Raw genomic sequence first — 19,775 nt, 5'->3', positions numbered from 1 at the left:
TCATTCTGCACCGGAAATATAATTACTTCTTCTCTCTCACGTCTGACAGATTCCCTACGCGACGCAAAATTTCCGCGATTAATGCGCGACGTCAGGGTCGGTGACGTGGACGATTCGAGCGTGCGATTCGTTTGCCGACTTGTTATTTCACCAGCGAATTGTAACAAACGGAATGTCTCGGGCCTCGAGGACTATTGCGAGACGTTTTACGTTTCATGAGAACGATGTTTCTTTTTTCTTTTTTTTTTTTTGTATAACGAAAATTGCCTCCGAGGCTTTCCGCTGAAGCTGTCACGGAATCATTTGAAGCTATTCGATGCGGCGATCATTTGCCTTTCGATGAAGACTCTCGAGAAGTCAATATTGAACGGGACGTCTTGAAGTGACGTTCGAGAAAACGACGTTTGATCGGTAGATTGAAACTGAAACATTTTAATTGGCATTTGTGTTAAAATCAAGTCGCGCCTGGATTATATTTTCTCACGATGCCGACGGCGTAATCAATACGATAATGTTTGAGAATTACGGAAAGACTACTAAAAGGTTAATAAATGCCATTAAACAAATGACAGTAATACAGCAGTCTTTATATTATAGAAAAGCGTGACATCGGACGATGATTTTTCAAGGCGAAATTGATCGCAAGCGTTTGAAGGAAAAGGGTAAATTAACAAATGTCGATAGTCCTGATAGGATCGATATATTATTCTTCCATTTATCCATTCTTTTTGCCAGAAAAAAAATGCGATGTTGAACGTCAAACTTTTTCTTCACGACGTCCACTCTAATTGTAAGCGACTGCCGATTATAACAGCCTCTCACGTTACTGTCATAATACCGATATTGTTCCTTTTATAGACGTCCGACGACGATCTATAATGTGTACAGAGAGAATTGAATCGACGTGTTTAAATAGCGACTACCAAACAATGTGTCGATTCTGTTAAACCATATAGTTTTAAAGTTTGTCTATTGACTGTGAATATATTTATTTAACAAACGTCTCGTACGTTAATTCCAATAAAAATAATGAAAAATATATATACGCTAATAATAAAATAAAAACATTGCTCCTCTTCTTTGAATAAAAAAACAGCTGATTTTATTACCGTTTGAAATGACGAAATAGTCGATAAATCTGTTAGGTCATCAATCTTTCTCCGTATACCGAAGATAGATTTTCCATAATGAAAAGTCAATAGGTACCTTAAGCGAAACATAAAACATCTTCACTCTTTATAACTTTTCGGAAATATCTCGTCAATTTTTGAGAGATATTTTCGCGGATGATCCATTATCGCACCGAGAGATTGATTTCAGTAACGCCTGACTCATTTAACGCCGCGAGACAATCTCGATGATGTCAGTCGCTCACACCGATTCTGTTACGATCGTCAGCAGTCGAGCTGCTCACCGACCAGAACTACGACTATATGACTCAACGTTTAATCGGTATTTATCCCTGAGGTGGCGATGTTACCCTCGAGCCATTCTCGCATGCGTTTGACGATAATTTCGAAAGGCAGCGACGGGGCCCAAGTCGTCGTCCATTACGTTAAATCACGTATACGGAGGAGCGCGCGTTTGCACGGCACTCTCCGAGATATACGTAAGCGCGCGGCAATTTATCAGCCGTGCGGTTTATTTACACGCGGGGTCCTCCTGCCGGTGACGCCGAGGTAGCCGCGAGGATGGCTCCCTTTCATCTCTTTCATTTGCTGGATAGTCGGGACGGGTGCGGTATAGCGACCGAATTCGAAAACGTCATTTAATTCGCCGCTGAGGACATTTCACTTTCTGTCCGCCTGTCTACCCATCTGTCCGTCCCCGTCCGTCCATGTGTGTCGCGCATCTCTTTTCCCTCGTTCTCGTCGCTTTTTGCACCGCCGCGCCGCGCCGCGCCGACCGACCAATCGCCGCGCCACGTCAGGACACCGCCACCGCGTATCGATCATATGCAACGCGTGCGGAGATCGCATGGACCCCCGACGACGGACGGAATCGACGAGATTTTTTTTCCCGATATTCCGCGCCCGCGGTCCGCGCTTCAATTAGAGCTCGCGGATGAATGGTACTTGCGAGGGGGTAAAAAGAAAAAAAACCGGGCAGACAGAAAGATCCGAGGACGGGCATGATACTAGGGGCCGTATATGGGTGGGAAGGTACACCTCGAGAGCCGCACGACTAGCAGATTGCTGTGACCGGCACAGAATTTTCCGAGAGGTCGAAATTTGCTACGGTGCGGTGCGAAAGCCCTGGGCCTGCTCGCGTAAAAAAAAACGAATCGTGTCTGATATATATGTAGTATTTTTTACGCGACGGTGACAGAGAAATTTCACTCGACATATTTATTCCATTGTGCGGAGAATATAATCTAATATCCGATGTATGCGTTCCATATTCATGGAGCATTATATTCTTTAGATTAAATTATGCGCTGCAGAATATCTTCAAGTGAGAGAGTCTCCTATGGTCCGTATTACTTTGCGTATCCTTTCAAGCTTGCAATTATAAGTTGGCATTTAATCCATTAGTGTTGTGAAGGGGCTTTTTTTTAAATATCTAAAACTAGATTTCTAGTAAATTGATTCACGTTTATGAACGCACATGAAATTATTACATACAACATATATACATCGATAACAACGCATTTCCAATAGTATTATTACACAGATAAGAGGGATAGAGAGAAAAAGAGAGAGAGAGAGAGAGAGAGAGAGAGAGAGAGAGAGAGAGAGAGAGTAATATTAAATGGGGAAGAGAGAATATAACGAATTCGAGGGGATTATAACGAATTCGCGATATACATTCTGAATTGAATTGTTAATTGCATTTAAGCCGCTTAAAACAATCACGATTGTATTAAATTTCCAGCGGTATTTCGGTTAGCGCTAATTCTTTTTAACCAAATTTTCTTTCTTTGCTAATATTACAAATAGAATAATACCCTAATAAGAAAAGCAAATTTATTTCATCTTTTACAATATATTCTAGGCAAATTCTTTTTTCTATCACAAACTTTTTCATGTCTTCCACATAAATCAAATGCTGTCTCAGCTTTCGAGTAGGTAATTCACTTATCTATGAAGATATAATAACTCGCCTCTCGTATTCGAGTGACAGCCACGATAATGACAACTATATATAGCGGCGCCGCGTTGCCGTAATACCCATTTTGTTATATTCTTTCCGCAGCTCATTAAGCTCCTCGCTTGCCTTTTTTTCGCCCGTGAATCTTGGTACGCGCGATGGCGACGAAGATACTCCCGTCATAATTCAGGAGTTCCTGAACGACTGAAAGACACACGCGAATACCAACGACGACGTCCTGCCGCATACCGCCTGAAAGCAACCCGTCGCGATTCACGTTCCGCAGAGTTTGCGCTCGTCTTTCACTCGCCGGCTCTCTCTCTCTCTCTCTCTCTCTCTTTCTCGACGCCGTACTTTTTTATTGCAAAATTAAATTTGCATTTCGAGCAACGGAATACTCGAGGTGCATTTGCGATATAAAAGTGTCGTCTTCGAGGAACTGCGCGGACTGAGTCTTGAGGGCTCTTTTGCGGTTTCTTTTCCCTTTAGTTATTCGTAATTTCGCGGAGTTTCTGAGAACCGCGAGGCTAAATTTTTCGCGCTGACCGCTCGACGAATGTTTACGTTAAAAGTTTCCACCAGTCGTGTTTCTCCTAATAGCAGATATTTTATCGTTCTTATTGCCATAGATTAGATTTTCAGTGAATATCTACTACATTAGATACCGACATTTAGTGCTAAGCTTATTGATTTTATGATTTTTGTTTGATTGAAAGTTTTATTTATATTATTTTATTTATAACGTTAATTATGAGTTTCATTCGTATAACATGTTGAACAATAATATGATAGTACTTTATTCTTTTTATGTAAGAGTCATCCAAGCTACATTGAAACTAATTGGCGATTACGAAACGAGCAAACGAATATCGACATTTATGTTTTATGCAAGATGTCGTTCTGTTTGAACTCGAAAAGTAAAGTTGGTCTCTTTTGCCCTGTGCTAGCTTATCTAACTAGTGCAGTTTCCAACGAGACTACAATTATAATTGCAGATATTCATGCCTAATTTAGTAATTGTTAAATTTATCACGATTATCTCTTTAATGATAGAAGTAATGAAACAATGTTATGAAAATATAATGATAAACGATGATATTGATACTTTAGATCGGGCCCATATAATGTTGCGTTGTCTTACACTTAAAAGAATTTGAGTGCTAAATAAATTATCCTGATTGTTTATTTAATTTTCCTATACTGGACTTAATTCAGATTTATTTTATTTTTTTATTTTTATTTTATCAATATATGAAAAATATAATTAAAAGATAAAAGTGCTATTATATATTTTTCATTTCCCCAAAGAGTTTAAAAACTCTTTCTGTTATTTTATTGTTTTCGAAGACGCGTCACAAATATCTCATCCAAAATTTAAATGATATATATAATAAGCACAATAGGTAATAAGTGTAGGATAATAAGATAACGTGGCTCTTTGAATATCGTTGTTCTTTATATTAAAGAAATAAAATTCAGAATCAGACGATTACGCTTAGTATTATAGTGTATACAATAAGAAGATGATCTTCCTCTTTCTCTCTCTTTCTGCCTTACTTTTTCTCCATCGAATCCTTCTTTGACGATCATCATCTGCGCGAAACGCGAGTCAAAATCGTCTGTAGGAAAGAGTCTCCTATACGCGAGTGTATTTTCACGACTTAAGTATTTCAACGTTCGGTACAAAAAAGAACGACGGGCTAATCTCGTTTCGTAAGGACCGGGTCTCGGCACAAAGACCGCCATCGTGATTATAGTAGTCACTATAAAGAACCTTTTAAGTTAATCTCCTGAACGATTTAAGAGAGACTCCGGTATAAATCACAGGCGCTCAAAGAGCGTGCATGGCGGAACAGCGATTGGCCAAATAGGAAAATCGCCGTTGCAAAATTTTCCACTTATTTGTCGTACGTGGCGAACGGGCCTCTCGTCGCATCTGATGATGAGGCGAATGGGAGACCGAGAGTATTAAGCGTAAATTACGCTTATAATGTGGTGTCGAGGTCGAGAAGAGCGGAGCTTGAATGACCGTAACGTGATACAAGTCGTTATCAGAATATTATTACATATTTGCGAAGCTTACGTCAGCTTACGTCAGCTTCGTACACTGTAACTGTATTCGGACATTATTTCGATTTGATCCGCGATCATTCTTTTTTTTTCCCCCACTCAACTTATCGTAATAAATCTCTGCAATTCGTCACAAACGTCCCGGAAAAGATGGCGATTTACTGGATCGAGTTTTGCCAGTGAGATATTACGCGCGCGAGATCCAAGTTTCGCTGATACAGATCTATGATCAGGAATGCGAGCGCATGGGGAAATTTCTTGCTTGTTGCCGTTTGTGTGTAAAGAAACTTTGCCTTCGCGCCGGTACCGAAGTGCCCGGCTCCACCCGCACCTCTTTACCCTTTGCGAGGATAGTAAGATGGCTTCTCGAACTTTTCACTCGCGGGCTCGCGAGTAAAATTTTCACGTCGCATCGCCTGTAAGAAACTTGACATAAATTGGATTAGAAATTCCTGGGGCGGGTCGGGTCAATTTTCGTCACCTCTCGTCGCCGTTCCCTCGGCACGACGTCAAAAATCGTACTTTCGACGAAAATCAAGCTATCCTGAAAGAACAACAAAGAGGAGCCCGCCATTTTATCAAGAAAGGAAACGCGACTTGAATTGCGTTTGTCACAAACGTGGCCCTTCAATCGAAGTCACTCGTGAAACTGTAAATCTTACCTGACATAAAGAGCACCGTCTCCTTCACTCGAGAAAGTACACAAAATTGATTTTGGCAGCTTTTCAAAACAATTCTTGCTTTAAGCGAAATATCACTCCGAGATTAATCGAAAAATTTAGTTTTAATATATTTGTCTTTGTTGTCCGTTAATCACTAATTTTTATACTAATTTTTATATTTCCGTCAGACTCGATAATTATATATGACATTTATATATGACAAGTGCTACGATGGGAGCTATATATATATAAAATATTTAATATATCATTAACCCTTAATAGTGCTTGTACATAATTATGTTCCATGTTGCTGGAGAAATGTTCGCCACATATAGTTCATTCAAAATCTACGAGTCCATTGCTCGATTAACTCGGCAAATTTTGTCACGATTTTCCCCGTCTGTCACGACGAAGTGTTTTTATATATAGCGAATAAGAGGCCGCCTCGTTAGAGTGGTTAATATTCACGTTACTGTAAGCGGTTACAAAAATGGCAAGAACGACTGTTCCATACAATACGAACGCGATTGTCCGTAATTTACCGTATTGTGGAGGCAAATAAGACATCGTTACGTTGTCACGAACAGAGCTGTACGAATGCGGCCCGGTTGATTAGGTCGACGTGTTGCCCTCGGTTCCTTAATTATGTTGTCTTTGTTCGGTAATTATAGTACGTACGATTGCGATACCGTGGCGAGACAATGCCCGATGTACCTCTTCTTTTCTGCTCGATTTCTCTTTCTCTTTCTCCTTCCTCCCTTCCTTTCTCTCTCTTTCTTTTTCATTCTCTCTGATCTAGCGCGTTAGCACGTATCTGCCGTCGAGGGCTCGCGTTAAAGGCCGCGTCCACGAATTGCGCTAATGCACGGAGACAAGAGTCCCTTTGTCGTCGAGAAGACAATGCCAGAACGTCCTTAAAGAGAGGCGTCTCTTCGCGCCTCCTCTTCTCATCCTCTCGGAGATGAAGATTTCTCACGGTGGTACGTACCATCTTCTACTTTACTTCACGCCCGTCGTAACGCCGAAAACTTAACGTCCTTCCCGAAGCGAGGCACGATTACTGCGCGCGGGCCGAGTGATTGATGGCGTTATTCACGGATTACCTTCAGCCGCCGTAAAATCGTAAACGGAGTGAAACGTGACTTTAACCCTTTCTTGGCTCGAGAGACTACTCGTACGCTATACTCGAAGGCTACTCGAAAACTTCAAATTAGTTTTAAAGTCCCCTCATTAATTGTGAATTATAAGTCGAAGATATATTAGAGGAAGAAACATACCGAAGCAGCATATTCGCTGTGTGGCGGACACGTATATATTTTTCAAACGCTAGCACGACACGTCGTGACGATCATCACGAGAATCACGGGAACGCGTAACGGTGCCGGTTGTTTGCCCGAGCCAGCCAATGCAATGAGACAGTCGTTGTGCTGGCTCTAATTACAACGCCGCACGGGTCTCACTCGTGAACCGCGTCGATTTTTCGTTCGTTTCCTCTTTTTTCTCTCTCGGCGGAGAGACGATCACGATCGCAAGCGTCCGATCGAAGCGAAGGAAGCCAGATACCGTTGGGCTTCCTATAATTTAGTCCCGCATAGCATAGACGGGATACACACTGCGTAACCTGCACTAAGTTACGCTTCATTGACAATAAATTCGCCCGGATGCGGAGCGAAATACGACCATTAATTGCTCGGAATGGAGACAATTCGAAAATGTGGTCTCATAGAGATTTTACCTGTGCGTTTAACAGTACTGTTCGACGAAATCGTTAGGAACGTTGGAATACTATTCAACAAATCTCCTAGAATGTGCAATCATCAATGCAATAAACTTTATGTTTGATTGTAAATTGCGTAATACAAATTATTTTATTTATCTATACACTATTCTTTCTTTTTCTTTCGTTTGTGATAAATTAGCCGATTTGGATATTCTTCTAAAGTAAAGAAAAATATAAAATTGTATGTAATTATAGGATTTTATATCTAGTATTTTTTATTTAGTTTCAAACTTTTCTTTTATCGTCAAGCCTAAGTAATAATTACATGTACATCGGTACTTAGGAGTGTTATAAGCATTTGCGTACTTAAATTATAAATCGCGCGATTGTTGATCGTATTTTTATTTGATGTATCTTTAAAAAACATCGTTTTATAAGAAAATCGTTTCCTTTATAATTAAATAGGATTAGATACTTTATGTAGATGAACAACTTTGTATCTTGTTGTGCCTTACTCGTTTACTCCAGCCAACAAAGTTTATGTAAGTAAGCAATATAAAGATTATGTATATCGTTAACTTAAAGTCCCACGGAAACGACGGAAGTAGCGAACGTCCGAAGCACGCGAGCGATATTTCTGGAAAACGAGACATCCGATCATTCGCCGCGACCTTTCTCGAGGGTTATTCGGCAAGTACTTCAAGATTCCTCCAAGGTAGAGGCACCACTGCCTCTACCGCCTCTCTGGAAGGCCTCACGGGCAACCAGCGGGGAGGGGGAGATTTTTAACGTCTCGTCGAGACGAGAGGAAATGGTGGGTGAATATAGCTATATATATCGGTTCTAGAGACTTCGACGATAGGAACGACGAAGGAAGTGAAAGGAGGAAGAGAGTGGGAACTAGCGAATACGGTACGGAGGGCATGGTGGAGTGTGTGAGTGCGCGCCCTTTTACGTCTGGAGGGATAAAAAGGCAAGCCTGCCAAACTTTCTTGCACTTGAGCTTCGAGACGACCCCCGGGGCTCGTCGGTTGCGCTGCATTTACACCGGGGCATTCTCTCTGTTTCTCTCCCCCCTCCCCCTCTCTCGCTCTCTCTCTCTTTCTCTTTTTCTTTCTGTTCATCTTTTCAAAGGACACCTTCGAACGAGTATTCGCATAGGAAACAATTTCGAGAATCTGCCGAGACAATCGAGAATTTGTACGAAAAGAAATTTCAAAGAGGAGATAGATGCAATCTCTCTCGTTGAAATTGGAGTCTGGAATAAGTGAATTTTGCTAGATCGAAGAAAACAAACGATCTTCAAATGATCGAATAACGAGAATCCAAAGGAGAGAAAAATTGAGGAGAAATAATAAATATGACTGATATTCTATAAAGCTGCAGAAAATTGTAAAAAGCTGATTAATTATCAATTTCCATTGAACTTTATACTTATAATTACAGAACGAAATACTTAGATCTGTATTTTTGGCAACAAACCGTAATCAATTTCGATTATTGATAATTTTTCTATAACATAAACAAAAATTGATTGTTCCGGATGTTTTATTAATTAAAAAAAAGTAGATATATAAATGATGATATAACAAGAAAATGATCAAATTTTATGATTTTAAATTTCTTTTTGGGAAATTTAAACAATTGACGTTGCTTACTTTACGCAAGAGAATATAATAAATTGCCAAATCGGATATGTGTGTACTTTTTCATGCATCAAGGCGGAACGTAACGAGCTTTCGTAACGAGTTCGTACTTGCAATTTCTTGCGCGTACACATCACAAGTTATAATACATCACAAATATTGTTTTACGTAATGGAAGACACCGTGGGGATATTAACCGGCTTCGCTGTATCCCATGGATTGTCAGAAATTACATCGCGCGAGACACTCGCTGCCTGTTTTGTTTGGAGATCGATATCCAGCTGCCGTTTCCACCACCCTCATATATTTCTCGGCAACTACAAAGGCCATGGAGTTGCTATCGTAAAGTCTCGAGGAAGCTCTTTTGATGTTCCCTTCGAACTTTTCGATTTCCTGTCCTCTTAGTCCTCTTTCTCTCTCATGTCCCCTTTCTCAACTCATGTCAATGATAATTTCGAATTAATTATTGTTCCTCGATTTGCCAGTCTAAACGTACTGAATTCTGTAATTTCTTTTCATTTGCCAATCGAAACAGTGCTGCTTATTTTTTCAGTAAAGATTTACTTTTTGTTTTTCTTCTTTGTTTTATAACAGCTGATGGTTAATAATTGCTGATAATAAACTTTTATAAAGAATAAATCGAAAGGTAAAGATGTTCAGTTCTCCAAAATTTAGATTCAACCATCATTATTAACCTTTAGAGGGCTGCGTGATATTATAACGTCCCTAAATCAGTGTCTTATTTCTTGCATCTGATTATATGTTAAACATATATGTATATTTTTTCTAGAGCAAAATTTTCGTGATTTAAAAAAAATTATCTAAAAGTTAAGCAAAACACATCCGAAAATTATAATTCAAGAGACAAAAATTTTTACTAAATATAATATAATATTGGTTACTTTTTTTCCACATAGAAGATTTAAGCACTGTTAATGTCAGAACGAATATCCAGCCAGTTTTGTCACAAGTTTTGCCGATTCAAGTAACTTGGATCGGTGTCCCTCTATCTTGGCCTAAAAAAAAAGTGCACCGAGTCTGATTGCCGCTGTTAATTACGCTTTTGCACACCCGAGGCGGCTCTTTCTTCCTTTCTCGGTCCCGATGTTCCATTAATCAAAACTTGTTCGAACCTCTATTCGTCTCCTCTATGTTTCGCCGAGAAATACGAGACGAAGTTACGCGGCTGACAGAAGCGAACGTATCTTTCGCGTAATTGACGCTGAAGTATGCGGCCCTCGATATTAAATCTTTGAGCGAGGTCGGCGTTAATTATCGGCGCAACATACACCGTTCGATTAGTTTTCGAAAAAGAAAGTCGCGAGAGTACGCTCTAGTTATTGAAAAGTTGATTCTTCGCAATTTCTCTCTCTCCCTTCCCTCTCCCCTCATCATCTTCTCCTTCCTCTCTGTGGCTCTGTCCCTTTCTCTTCTGTGTCCGTGTGTACGAAAATGTAAAACTCATGGATAATACCTGTACAATCTATTTTAAACGAGCCCTTTTACATAAGAACCGTCATTTCCTGGCAATTTGAATTATGCACATTTAGTGGTTGTACGAGAGAAGTAGATTGGATGTCGTACCATATATCAACGAAGTTTACTAATTATACCCTTGTGTATTCTAGGAAGCGCATTGTAATATCATACTCGCGGCGCTTGGTGTAAAGAGCATAAGTCAAAGTCCTATAATATAAAACCTACAGTTTACAAGTCAAAACCGTATAATAAATTCTAGCTCTTAGGAAAAATTAATGAGAGCTTTTAAATAGCTGCGATAAAGACTTAGTTGAATAAATTATAATTATTGCGTTATACGTCTGTACTTAGATTGCTGGAATTTCTATTATGTAATACATTTTTAAGTAACTTACTTTGAGTTAAACTAAATATAATCTAAATCATCCAGTACCAGAAATATATGATTTAGTCTCCCTGCTAAATCCTGGATATTCCGAGATATTAATGCGATTTATTTCATAATGTAATTTAACTTTGAGAGATTGAATAATTTTATAATATAATCTAATTTCTATTTCAGTATTATTCAGAATAACATCTATCAATACCCAGCCACATTATTATTATATACATTTGTGTTAAAAAATTCTAGAGAGATGGATTTTACAATTTTTGTATAAAATCTTTAATTTGATATTTTTATCGGACTTGGCCATGATTTAGATATTTGGTTTAAATATTCTTTTCCATAACCATTATATATCTTTCAAATTTGACATCAGACATATCTTAGAGATTAATTCGTCTCTGTATAATTTAATAGTGTTGGATTGTCATGTTGGCGCTATTTAGCTTTATAAGTCTGACTTTTTTAACTTTTATATTAAATATTTTAAAACTCATTATTATGTTCTAGGTTTGATTATTAAATTAGGCTCTTCCCTCAGACATGTATTTGATGTCTGAAAGTTTGAAGAAACCAGATTCTTTTTAGATTTAATCTCTCATTAAGGGCAGTTATATTCACTCGTGTTGAATGATTTCGATGTACATACTATATCTTTTTCAACAATCGATTAGCAGCCTTGATGTTAATTATTATCCGAAACATCTAACCCTAACTTATCATTAGTTTTTTTTTTAATCTACCATTTGTTCAGAACTAATTCGGACTTGCTTTTATAATATATATCAAGGAAGAAAACAAAACGAGCTTTCGTATGATTATGATTCTAAATCATGTCTAACGCACTATTAATAAATATGAAACAAGGCGTGTCGTCTGACTTTGCTTTTAAATCTATGAGATTTTGCTTCCCGAGATAGCGCGACTTAATTAATTTTATTGCATCAACGTAGCATTTCGCGCGAATGCTTCAACTGTAAATAAAATAAAAGAGAACGAGATCTATTAAATAACAAAATTATCGCTTTTATTTTGATAAAGTTTGAAGTTGGCATACAGACACGATAAACATTTAAAATGTTTATTTTACATCAATTATTATTTAAGTCTGCAGGATAAAATTTTCAATATTTTTGAAAATATGTCAAACGATTGTTATACCGAGGCTATTCACAGTCTTCTCGTGCTTCTAAAAAAAAAGAGAGAGAATAGCGTTTCATGCACTATCGATTCAAAAAAATTCAACACTAATGGAGCGTCGTTGCGCATTAACGACCATTCGATGGGACGCAAACGTGATTCTTCTGTCTCTCTCTCTCTCTCTCGCTTTTTTTTAAATTTCCGATAGCCCGTTTTTCAAAATTAGTTCGGACTGACTCGACAGCTCGCGTTTCGTGCGAAACACTCGACCGAAGTAACGAACTTTGGCATAATTGACGGGAAGCGCACGCGTAAAGCACGGTTTTAACCGTAAATCTTTAGATGCACAATCGACATTGGTATTCCACCACCATCATACGTATAGATTCAGCTTCAGCTGCTAACTGGACCGTTACCCTACTCGCACAGCTTATATTTCTGTCTTTCTCGCGAATTAAATCCCCTCTGGTTTCAACCCTGTCTGCAGCACGGTAACGATAAACACGACAGACAGTATTTTGAGTTGATAGTAATTTTTAAGCGCATTAAATGTACAGCGAATATATGTATAGTGTTGGTCTGTTTATTTCGCGCGCAGTCAACTTTACCTATGTAGGTTTATCTGGTTTCCAGTGAGATGCAAAAATAAATTGATTAATGCAATCATTTTAATAAAATCTTCAATACTTTTAAAGTAAAACGTTTTATTTATAATATTGATATTTTTCTTACCGAAAAACTGTGTCAAATTCAATTCTTACATAAATATAGTGTTATTTTAAGAATAAAATTGGGAGAAGCACTTCGGAAATGTCAAATTGGTTTTTGATTTGTATATGCAAAAATAATATTATTCGTTTTATAGAATAATAAAGGTTTAATGAAAAAATATTTTCAAATATAGATATGTGCGTTACAAACATGCGCGGAGGGAACGCTGGGGGAACACAAGTTTAACATGGTTGAAAAAATATTTGGAGAAGTAAAAAATTTCTCAAATTGATTTTTTCTATGACCTTTTGACCTTTTGCTCTCGAAGTTGAATGAGGTCTAACAAGACTAGCTGTGTAATTGTGTTCTGATTTAATAGCAATTATTATCGCATGAAACATCACTGTTATATCTTAAAGAGATACAACTTAAAGAGATAAATCTTGATGAGAGAAGTAGAATTAGATTTTTAAAACAAAGACTTATCGCGAAATTGTTTCTGAATGCAATTCTTCACGGAGCATTCACTATGGTGAGATGAAGAAGTTATATCGGTACGCTAAAGTATATTGTTAAAACAAAATATGATTCGACGGAAACAACGTGAAAGCGAGCTTTCTGGCGATACATTAATCTGAGGCAAATAAGGAAGGGCGCTAAGGAAGAATATATACGACTTTATTATATAACGCAAATTCAGCACAAAAGTGCATGCCGTATATCGGAAAGTGGGTTACGAGGAGACGTGCTTTCTTTGCTTATTTCAGTCTTGAAACGTTAACGCGTCGCGTGATGTCAACGACCAAAATACAGAAAAGGATAGGAGACGGGCTTGCCTCTGTGTGTATTAAATCATTTCGTGTCGTCGTAGGGAACAGTAAACCACATCACCTCTTGTCTCTATCCTGTTTCTACGGTTTCGCCGTTAAAGGGTAACGGACGACAGGATGTGCAAGAATGAAAAAAACAAAACGGAGAGGAGAGTGAGGACATAGCTGCGAATTTTACCCAAGAAAAGCTTGTGGAGGGAAAACTCAAGTTAGCGTTACTCCATTAATTCACTATTCCGGTGTAAGCTAAATGCGGAATTGCATAACGAGCCTGCCGAAATCGCAGCGTGTAGCGGGACAAAAAAAATTTTTACGACTGGCGGACGGCATTCGCGTTGGAGGTAAAAGCGGAAATATCCGAGGAAACTACGACGTGTCCTCGGTATATCCGTAAAAAATCCGGAGAATGAATCGTAAAAGAGCGCGTACACGAGGGCAAAAATATGAAACGGCTAAAAAAGACGGAAGGGCGAGAGTTGGCTATAGATGTGCCAAATGAAGCAGTGAGGGTATAAAGCAGTAAATGTTAAAGGGGAGAGAAATGAAAATTATTGAAGTAGAGAGAGGAAGGGAAGAGAGGAAAAATCTGTGATGAAATCGTCAAGTTACTACAGAAAGACAAAGAGAAGGGAATGCAAGTAAAATGCGAAATATCACCGCAATTATGCTAATAATATATAATATTGTATATGAAATTATTCTCCGAAGTCTTTAATATGAAATATTTCTTATTAATGCGATAGTTGTGTAATTGTTATCGAAACAATTGAAAGAGCTTTTATAGTTTCTATTATTGGACATCAGTCGCGTGATCTTATATTTGTTTCTTGCGTATGTTACTTATAAGAATCCATTTTTTATTTTCTATCTTTAAGGAGAAACAAGAAGCATACTTATAGAAACATGTAGGATAGGACAATCAGATCTAGCACAATTATTTTTAAAAAAGAATAAAAATCAACTCGAAAGAAATATCAACAGATATGCTAAAGATGCTAAAGTAAGTTGCAGCACGGCTATTTAATGACAATATATTGATATATTGAAAAATCATTTTATATTAATTTAAAATAGATAGATGGCACGTTACATATACCGTTCACGATCGAGAGACCAATAAAGCGCCGGTACATTAGAGGTCTGAGCGCAAAGAAAATATAGATAACTACGGGTAGAGCGAGAGTGTACGAGGGAGAGAGCAAGGTAAAGTATGTCCATAAATACGGCAGAAGTCGGAACATGGAGCTGTATGAGCTATAAAGAGGAAGCGAGACAATAAGTGCGGAGAGAGAGAGAGAGAGCAACCGAGGAATCGGGCGGGCGAAATAAGGTGAAAAGGAAAAATCGCCAGGAAGGAAAATATACTCGAGAGAAACTCGGCGACGAGAGAAAGGAAAGCACGAAGAGTGTTATTAATGTTAGCCCTTAGACGGCGAGACCAAATCTGACCGCTTTGTAGTCAAAGAAAACTCATTTCATCTACGAATTTTAAAAATAATATCACCTTAAGTTAATTCGCAACAATCTCATGCGTTCTTCATCTCGTTAAGCAGTTGCTGATAGAATCGGGATCACCCGGTATATAACAGTTCTTTGTTACGATTAGTAATTTATAAATACTGCAATCTCTCTGTTTGGAATAGTATATTATTTATAAAGGGAAAAGTATACTATATCTGTCAAGTTTAAAATAATTTATAAGATGACTATCAGACATAATATTTGAAAACGCATTCTTTTTAAGATTTTTCATAATTTTACAGTTGTTTATCTTAAATTCTTTATCTGTGTGCGAGAGCATAAGAGCAATTTCAAGAATCCACACCGAAGGTCTTAAAGAAACACATTATGTTTCAAAATTGAGCTTATATCGCTTTTAAAGTGAACGCTTCAATCGTACCTAATGGCAGTTACCATCATCCCGTCGCGCGGGGCGCAAAAATTTGAGCGACACATGGCTGTTAGTAGCGCTAAATTATCTTTCGCATACGGTATAAAAAACTTACTGGCACTCATCTCGCCCGGACGACGGAGAAGAACGGGGGCGAAGATAATTATAAAATAAATCTCCAGAGGGAAAGCGGAATGAAGTGTGTTAATAAATTGGGTGGAAGCTGGTAGATGGTAGTAGCAAAGCCATAAAGATGAAGCGGGGAAAAGCTATGAGGCGAGACGGTGGATGGAGGGAGGGCTCGACGAAGGCGGAAGAGATGACGGAGAAGAGAGGAAGAAGAAGCAGAAGAAGATGTAGAAGAAAGAGGGTAAGAGAGGGAGCACCGAAGAAACTTCGAAGACGAGCCATTGTTTCTCCATGCCAGACCTGTTTCGAGACTAATGAATTGCATTATAGGAAATCCGGAATATAAATTAGATTCTGCCATTTTATGTATATATATATACATATACACGGCCGTCCAATAGGTAATTGCCCGCTTTATGCGCCCGCCCTTCCCACTCGATTTCCGCATCAATGCAAGAATATATTATAAATACGGCAATCAAACGTTTTATACCACTGACTTTACGATGCATGATATATTTTCATTATTACCGAACAGATTTCACCGATATAATATTAATAAAGAAATATCTGACTGTGACACGAGAATTGGCGCGTCGACGCTTGATGTTTATATTTGCGCGAGATCATACGTTTAAATCTTCATGCAATTATATTGCAGTATAATCACATTAAATCGTAATAAATAGTAATTATTACTGGAAATCAATTGATTTTCAATTTATTTCCTATTTCTGTTGATTCTCTGCGGAAATAATTACAGCGCTTTTTAGAGAAAGAATGAAAAAAATTCTGATTTCTTTTATTGGCAACAGAGATCGATCATAAAAATTCATGTGATTGTTGAATTTATAAATTATAAATAAATGGCCTGATGGCTGAATATTTATTGAAAACGTGTTCACGAATATGTGAATAAAAGATGTAATATCTAAATGTACAATGTAATAATTTTATTTTTCACTTTCGACGCATTTTACTTCAGCTACACTAGAATTTCAACACGAGGCTTACTTTTACTGAAATACAAAAATCTGAATATTTTATATATAAATGTTAAACAGTCGTTTATAAAAATGCAACACATTCAGATAAATTTTCTCCAAGAAATAATCGACCTCATGCAAATTATAGGCAAAAGAGTCTATACGGAGGTGAGAAGCGCAGCGAAGCCGTCGAAAAGTGATGGAGATTTAAATCGGCGATGTGTCTCTCATAACAGTTTCGACATTTTACTGGAACCAAACTTTCCCTTTAGAAAGCTATTTTTTTTTTTTTTTTTTTTTAGATTGTGCATAACGAACGACAGAATGACGTTAACGTGTGAACGTGAGTTTGCAACCGCGGCGTTGATCGCGCGCTACCGGCAAACGTTTATTTAGCGATCATTCGGGCACGGCTCGTTGAAAAACCATTTATATCGTATGTTCTCTCGCGTCGAGACTTAAGATTCTTCCGACTGCGCTCCTCCTGTGACAGGATTTTTGCCGGGACTATCGCATCGTATGGTCGTTAGCGTCCGACCGGATGGTATCGAAGGCTCCGAAATGCGTTAGCCGCGCAAAGTATGATTTATAGGAAAAATCCGATTAGCTTTGCTCTCCGGCTCCGGTACATATTTTCTCTCACCGTGGCCGCCCTCTTTTCATCATCCCACCGCGCGACCCCGCCCTCACTTCTTGCTCTCGCCTCCGTGGATTTTAAAATAAGGCGAATTTCGCGGTTCATCTCCGATGATTCTGTGGATGAATGGTGATTTGAGATCCGTCGTTCTCAATAAAAATTTCATTAGACATCATACTTGTCATTTATCAATTTCCGATACAGAGACGGTGCATATATTATAGTCTCTCTATGAATAATCCTCGCGCGAAGCCGAGCGATATCGCGAGGATCAAAAATATACCCAGGGCACTCTGTGTAAAAGTAGAGCATTCTAGCACAATGCGGGCGAATCAATTGATCCGCGCCGCGAAGATGTCGACTGTATTAATTTCGCTCGCTCCCGCAGCTTCATTCGGGAATGAAACCTCGTCGATCCTCTCGCCCTTCGCCCCCATTCGCCTCTCCCCCCTCCCCCTCCCCCGGCGCGGCGTTTCTCGTTCTGGGATTGTCGTGCCGCTTAATTAGAGTTTGCGAGATGAGACTTTTTTTCCCCGTGTTTCAATAGCGATTCCATTCGTCGATTCGATGGCAATTAATCTCGGACGTTGTCGAGGAACGGACGGAAGCGCAGGTAAATAGTGGAGAACCCTTTATTCGCGGGGGAAAAACCGATAAAAAGTTCGCTGCAGCGTTATTCTGGATTCTTGCCGCCACCTCCCCGCCCTCTCCCCCTCCCGCTTCTCCCTCCCTCGCGTTCTCTTCGCGCCGAAAAACAACGACAGATTCGAATAATGAAAAATTGTTGGTCGACTATCGCGCGTAACACCGCGGCGCGTACAATCGCATTATGTCACCCCCTCGGTTGTTTTATACCGGGATGGATGGGGAGAACGGGACGGCGGGCGTAGGGGACGGCGGAGGGGGGGAGGGGAAACACGAGGGTGAAACACATTATGCGCGCGCTTTTACCGACGTCGGCGACCTGGTTATTACATACTGTGAGTTCATTTATCAAATCGTGGGATAGCGAGTTCTTGCGCTTCCATCACACAGGGGTCGACTAAAAACCGTGCGATTCGTCGGGCTATAAATGCGTACTGTCGGCCGGTCGGCTTCTTATCGGCGACGATTATCGCCGGGAAACGATGATTCGCGCGTGCGGCATTTTAATGACGCGCCCCACGGATGAATCTCCCGGAGCCCTGTTAATTTCAATTTAATGGATTTCTCGGACTCGCGATTATTTTTCGTCGCGTCGTTATACTGCGGGGATATATAATTTTGTACACTTTCAACGTCTGACCTTTCAGAATCCATCAGCGTTAGCACCTTTACCACACGTGTGTGTTGCTACACTGTGTCGAAGAATTAGAAATAATAGTGAAGAGAGTTAAGTATTTGTAATCAGCACATTGCTAAACTGCGTAACGATCTTATGAGATAAACATAGACATACTCTAACTTTAATGATATAGAACTATTGCATTTTTATATTTCTTAATTACTCACAGTTAAATGCCGTAGTAATATTTTTTCTTTAAAATATAACGCAAAATTTGTCTCTTTATTTAGAGATTGATTATTCGGAAATTGTTCAATATCGCTAATTAAGAGAGTGCTCTCTGCTCGAATCCACGTCTTACTGATTGCGAGTATTACGTATACATATAATTCTCCAGAAACACGGCGCTAATTTGTCGAAATGTGCTGGAAGTAATGCCGCGAAAGATCCTCGATTTCATATCCGTTTCCGTCAAATCACTATTTCAGCCTAAGTCACGAATATCGAGCTGTAACTTCAACGGAGTACGAATAATGCAGCCTCCGGACTGCATTGTGTTTGCACGCATCAGAATCTCGTCCTATAGACGCGATGACGATTCACGAAGTACGGATTTCTCAGACCGACGGTTTACTTCTCACCGAAGCCAGATTAGCAATTCACTGCCCCTTTTAATTTTGAACCGCTCAACGATTAGATTTGCGTGATGCAGCTATAATAGAGACTTGTTTCGCCAGAACAAGTAAATAGTCATATAATCTGCGTTAACGAGTTTGAAACCACGCTAATCCAACTTTTGTTATTTGAAAAAATAACGACATAAAAAATTATGACATATAAAGTTATGAAACAAAGTAGATACTAATAAAATAAAAAAAATTGTATATATTGTTTCTTAACAATTTATAAAATATCTGCATTATAAAAATGGATTTCATTATATTGAAAGTTAACAATAAATATATAATAGAAACGTGAAAAATATATTAACGATTTTGAATAGGTAAAGAGACGCGTTGCATCAAAAGAAAGTTTCCATTTGGTTGTTGAAGTTGGGATGCAAAACTAGGACAATTTTTTTTTTTTTTTTTTTTTTATAAAATAGAGAGTAGCAACTTCTCTCATTAACATT

General features: G+C 38.8%; 1 protein-coding gene across 1 annotated transcript in view; it reads left to right on the top strand.

Annotated features, from left to right (window-relative positions):
* The window catches only part of Plexa (plexin A), a 212,616-nt gene that overhangs the window by 175,323 nt on the left and 17,518 nt on the right, over positions 1-19,775 (top strand). The gene's annotated exons all lie outside the window — the stretch shown is intronic.

Source organism: Temnothorax longispinosus, chromosome 3, assembly GCF_030848805.1.
Source record: "Temnothorax longispinosus isolate EJ_2023e chromosome 3, Tlon_JGU_v1, whole genome shotgun sequence".
NCBI classification, from domain to species: domain Eukaryota; kingdom Metazoa; phylum Arthropoda; class Insecta; order Hymenoptera; family Formicidae; genus Temnothorax; species Temnothorax longispinosus.
Note: the sequence above shows the minus strand (reverse complement) of the source record. Positions and strands in the feature narration are given on the sequence as shown.